Below are 6447 nucleotides of genomic sequence, written 5' to 3' on the forward strand. Positions count from 1 at the left end.
GGCTCTTCCCCGCCCAGTTCCTGTGTCACACTCTCCTGCTGCCAAGTCACCCATCACACCTTGGATCACCCGTGAGCCTACCGCTTACTCTTCTGGGATATCTCCCTGAGCTTCTAGATTCCCGGTTTCCTACAATGTCTTAGGTGATTTCAATGTAACATAAATATATATTTAATAAATATCCTAACTCTCACTTGCTTCCTCACCTTCTTGAAAATCATTACAGGTCCATATCCTTTCCTTAAGAAGGTGTGCTAGACACTGATTAATGTAACATAAATATACTATACATATTTATATATTTTGCTATAGTATTGTGGAGTGACACTTTCATAAACTTTTCTATACTACCCACAAAATTCTATATCAAAAAAACCATTAAAATCATGTGTAGAAGATTTTTATTAATAAGATTTTCTATTAATCAAGTATAATCAAGGTGAATTTAGCCACATATGTCTATAGTTATTATTCCATTATAATCTTATGGTTGTAGTATAGGAAGAAAGATGCCTACGTGACCAGGATGTCCAGACCCAGATGAGAAACATCTGGGGAGACCAACAAAAGGGCCTTTCTCTTTATCAAAACAAGTAGGGGGCCCCTTCTCTCTGGGGATCGAATTGTAAGCCTAAGGAAAATTATAGAATATTGGGAACGCCCTGTATATGGTATATAAGGAGATACCACATAACATTCGGGAGATCTTCTCGCAGAGAACATCTCGGCTTCGTTTCTCTCTGAAATAAAGTCTATCTTCTGTAAACAAAACCCCAAGACTGAGTGTGATCCCTCAGATCCATGGCAGCAGACACGACACTACAGAGGTGACAAGATGGTGCTGATGACGCACGCATTATAAGTTTCTCTGTAAAAGCTTTGGCCGTTACTCCTTCAAAATGCGTAAATAGACAGATTAGTTTGTTTAAGTGCTTATCAGTAGAAATGCTTAAATTCTTTAAGTGAAATTCAACTTTAAAAGAGAAAACGAATTTGAATCAATAGAGCAGACACTGCTAACGTTACAACGCTAAAATGAGCAAAAGAAAGGTCCTCAGCAACTTTCGGACCACTCGTACCCTGCGGTATCTAAGATGAAGAGAGGTTCTTCAAAAGAACTTGATTTTGGTGGATCATGTACCTCTCCCCGGAACTCCGTCAAATAGCCCTGCATCAAAGAAATCTAAAGTTGATCTCTCGTCACATGAGCTACAAGAGAACATCATCACTGTCAAGAGAGTCACTCTTCAAGATGACTCCCTTGAAGAAATGATTAAAACAAATTAAAACACCATTGAAGAGTTGAAATCATCCCTCCTTTTTGCCAACGCAGAAATTGTGGATTTGCAGCAATCTAAAGTCGAACTAACAGCCAAAGTTACTGAACAAGTGAGAGCTATAGGCTATCTCAGTCGGAAAACAGAGTCATTGATGCAGAGCACTACAAACGGAGGTGGTGTTTACGACTATGCAGCGTTCCAGAAGCAGAAAATGTAAAGGTCAAGATGATGGAGATTTGCAAGGGAGTGGCACCTGAACTCGCGACAAAGATGAGTGAGGCGGTGGATGTAGCTCACAGATTGGGCAGGCCTGTGTCGAGTCGAGCGAGGGCCATTATCATCCTTTTTGCGCTACGCTGACTACGAGACTTCATCTGGAAGAGTGCAAAAAACAGCGACTAGCCTACTTTAAAGAACGCAAACTACGCTTTGGAGAAGACCTGACAAAAGAAGAAAAAGCGTCCCGTGCACTGCTTTGGCCTTACGTACAAAAAGCACGCAACGAAGGAAAAAAGGCTTACTTCATCGGAGCTAAAGCATACGTTGGCGGCAGAAAAAATGGATACTACCTGATTCCTGTTCGCTTAAAGAAAAATCACGGACGACTGTTGTGAAGATAAGCACTTTTTTTATTTGATATTTAGTATATAATTGCTATATGGCTGTTTGCCTGTATTTTCGAATTTAGAAGGAGAAAAGCAGAGCTTTATTTCTTTTTCTTCTCTCATTAATAGTAGTTCTTTTTTATTATTTGATCGCATTTGCCATTTTGATGGTGTTAAAGTTATGTTCTATTAATGCCAGAGGTCTGAGGAACTTGGTTAAAAGAAAGGCTTTTATTCTTTTTTGCAAATAATTCAAAAGTGACTTAATTTTCATTCAAGAGACTCATCCGTGCCCTTAGGATTTTAATTTTTGGAAAAACCAATGGGGAGGTGAGATGTGGTTAGCTTACGGTTCAAGTCACTCAGGTGGAGTGGTAATTTTGGCACATACTTTCCATGGAAAATGTGTGTGGAGCAAAGGGGACTCTAAAGGTCATTGGTTGATATTACTGATTGATATGAATGTCTGTGTTAATTCATTATTGTTATTCATTATCAAAAGATGCAAACACTTTGTTATTAGGTGAAATTGAAAATTGTCAATTCTACATGCAACTCTAATGCAAAATTAATTATAAGTGGTGACTTTAATTTGGTGATGAATGGTTCCATGGATAGATTTCCTCCTAGAGTGAACAGTGAGTCTAGTGACCTCTTATGTTTAAGTTATAGTCTATATTTGGAGGGTAAAAAACCCTTCAACTAAGCAATTTACTTGGAACAACAAACATTTCTCAATACAATCCCGCATTGACCTTTGGTTGGTTTCTTCAGACTTAAAGCAGTTCATTTTAGATACATCTATATTGCCTGCTACTCTAACAGACCAGGTATTAGACTTAAAATTGCATTATCGGGGCGTAAGGATAAAAGAATTGGAGGAGGATACTGGAAACTCAATAACTCATTACTAAATTTTGATGACTTGAAATCCATTATAGAAAGACTTATTCATAAACATTGGAAGTCTGCAATTAATAGTGGTATGTTTGGTAAACAATGGGAACTTTTAAAATTTGAAATAGGATGTGTTGTTAGGACCTATGGTAAAAGATTAGCTATAAAAAAAGAAAGGCGGATTTACTTGAAATTTCAGCTGAAATTAATAATTTAATAGAGAAAGGCAGTTTCACTTTAGAAGATCAAGTCTCTTTGAATAAACTCCAAAATAAACTTGACCAAATATATGAAGAAAAAGCCAAGGGAGCCTTTATCAGATCAAGAAAACTGGTTAGAAATGGGAGAAATAAATTGTAAATACTTCTTTAATCTTGACAAAAAAAAGAGTGGAGGTCAATATGATTAGGAAAATGAAAATTGATGGTGTTGTTTGTGAGGATAAAAATATTATTTCATCCCATATTACAGAATTTTTTAGTAACTTGTACAAAAGTGACTCCAATGTCATTGACCCTTTTCCTATTATTAATTCTATTACTTTAGAGAGATCTGTCAGTAATGATTTTAATTTCATATGTTCTAAAAACAATATCATTGGAAGAAGTTAAAGAGGGCATTAATAACTTAAAAAACAATAAATCACTGGGGAGTGATGGGTTGACTTCAGAACTATATAAAACCTTTCGTGACCATTTATCTAAATTTTGCCTGGCAGTTTTTGAAGAATCATTTTTCAATGTATGCCTTCCACCATCAATGAGAGAGGGTGTTATTACTTTAGTACCAAAATCTCATAAAGATACTCTTTTGATCGATAATTGGCGCCCAATAACATTAATATTGACTATAAAATTTTGCCATCTATTTTGGCAAAACATCCTAATATGGCCTGATGACTTGGATGGCCTGGAATTGATGAGTGCCAGTCTGGGTTTATAAAGGGCCGCCACATATCAAATAATATAAGGTTAGTTCTTGATTTGATTGATTATCGTGATTTAGTTTTAGACCCTGCTCTAATTCTGTTTTTAGACTTCCAAAAAGCCTTCGATTCTGTTAGCCACAACTTCATTCTTAGTGTATTACATTACTTTGATTTTAATGATTATTTTATCAATGCAGTAAAAGCTTTGTATGTAAATAGCTGGGTTAAACTTATATCTGGAACAACGCCTACATTTTCGATCTACAGAGGAATAAGACAGGGCTGCCCCGTCTCCCCCTTTCTCTTTCTGTTAGTTACTCAGATTTTACATTTAATGGTAAACCAAAACAATGTGTTTAAAGGTATCAGAATCCATGATAAAGAAATAAAAATCTCCCAATATGCAGACGATACCACAATTTTCTTAAAAGATCAATCAGAGGATCCTAAAGCAATGGAGATCATAAGATTTTTCTCAAGTGTCTGGCCTATCTCTTAATATTTCAAAATGTTAGATATTGTCATTAAAAAATATAGATAAAACAGCAATTTGTGGAATTCAGCTTAAAGACCTAATTAATTATTTGGTTGTAAAAATATCTTTAAATTCGAACATGGTTCTTTCAGAATTTAATCTCAATCCTATTAAAGACATGATTAGAAATTAGTTTAATTCTTGGCTAGCAAGAGATTTGTCTCTCACTGGTCCAGTCTTATTGTCAAAGGCGGAGGGTCTATCAAGAGTCTCTTATCTCCTTTCTGTAATGGATTGTCCTAAGTCATCATGTGTCTTTTTGGATAAATTATTATATGATTTTAGATGGAAAAAACAAATCACACAAAGTTAAAAAGGAGGTTCTAATAAATAAGATTTAGTGATGGAGGTCTTGAAGTTGTTGACTTCACCCAACAATTGTACAATGTTAACTGGAAAAAAACACCAAATATTCAACAAAAAAAAAAATAAAAAAACAAAAAAAAAGAAGTCACATATAAAATATTACATAGATGCTACCCTTGCAATAGTGTACTTAATAAGTATATGCAAAATATTGAAAAAAAAGTACCTTCTGTGATAAAGAAGAGACCATTGTACATCTTTTTTGTGAATGTGTTTGTTAAATTGTTTTGGAATGAGTTATGTATCTCTCAGATAAAACAAATGTTAGAATATGTATCAACACTTTTGATATTATTTTATTTTATTATAATAATTTTGATTCAATATATTGTTAATCTTATTATATTTGGCTTTTTTTTTCATAAGTGTACATTTTTGGGTAAGAACCCAGTACTGTCAATTTTTCTGGTTGACTATAATTCTTATGTTAATCTTATATAATCTTTGATGGAGATTAAAAACAAAAAATCATTCAAAAGTCAAAAATTACTTTCAATGTTTAACCTTGTATAATTTCCCCCATCTGGTTTGTTATTTATTAATTTTATTTATTTATTTTTACTTTTTATCTTGTTTTATTTTTTCGTATTTTGACCTCTATTGTTTTTGAGGTTGTTGTGGTTATATGCTTGTTGTTAAGTGTTCTGGCATAAAAAAAAAAAAAAAACAATAATTAGGAACCATAGTTTCCACAAATCCCTTCAATCGATTGGGATGTTTTCTTCTATTCTCTTCTATTCTGGATGGCAAGGGCAGTGACTGTAACATCAAACATATTTTGCAGTATTAAACACGTATTTATACAGATTTCATCAGGCTTTGAAAACTCTTCAAAAAGAACACAAAGATTGGCCTTCTCAGCTGCCATAGTTGCAACTCTCGCGTCATCAGAACAGTAGTTACCGTTTCCGGCTAAAAAACGTTTTGCACCATTTTTGTCAGAGCTGAACGCAGCCCTGGTGTTACACAGCATGTGTCACTGCTCTGTTGAAATTCCCATTTTGCCCGGAGGAGCGTCTGGAGTTCTATGCTTTTTACAGTAACGAGACGGCACAAAAAAGGAAGGCGTTTTCAACCGTAAGAGCCAAGCTTCACCAGAAAGGCACTGAAACTTTCCTGATCTTTTATTTTTATTTTTTATTGTTTTTTAATTGCAGCTGAAAGAATAACAATAGTCAGGGGAGACGTGCAAGTATCAAACTTAGTCTTATTAATTGATACATTTATGTATCATATGCACCTTTTACAAATGTGTGTTTGAACTAAGAAACTGATGTTTTCTTCAGGCTGTAGATCTGCTGAATATCAAATTGTACCATGGCTTCATGTCTTTATTTCTTTTCTCTTTACTGCTTAAGCTTTAACCCTTTTTCCTATGCCAACTGTACGCGTGTGTGTGTGTGTGTGTGTGTGTGTGTGTGTTAGACTTGTTTATGTAGTTAATAACGTCTTATTTGTATCACACTTGAGGTTGTTCATTGTTTGCTCATAACTGAAGTCCCCAATCATGCAGATTTTAGCTACATGCTCTGAGTAGTACTGTACAGTAAAAACGTTATTTTCCTTAAACAGGAAAGTAACGTTCTTAGAATTGACAGACAGTGGACACTGAGAGGTAAAGGAAATACTTACAGCGGATCTAAATATTTATAATGAATCAAAACTAGTTATGATTGATTATTCATATTTCCCCCTTGAGCTGATTCGCTGCATCAGAAACAAAAAAGATATTTTGATTCACCCATTCAATAATAATAAAAAAAAATGATTTGTCTACAGGTCCTTCTCAAAAAATTAGCATATTGTGAAAAAGTTCATTATTTTCCATAAACAAAT

The sequence above is a fragment of the Cyprinus carpio genome, chromosome A16, assembly GCF_018340385.1.
Source record: "Cyprinus carpio isolate SPL01 chromosome A16, ASM1834038v1, whole genome shotgun sequence".
NCBI lineage: Eukaryota > Metazoa > Chordata > Actinopteri > Cypriniformes > Cyprinidae > Cyprinus > Cyprinus carpio.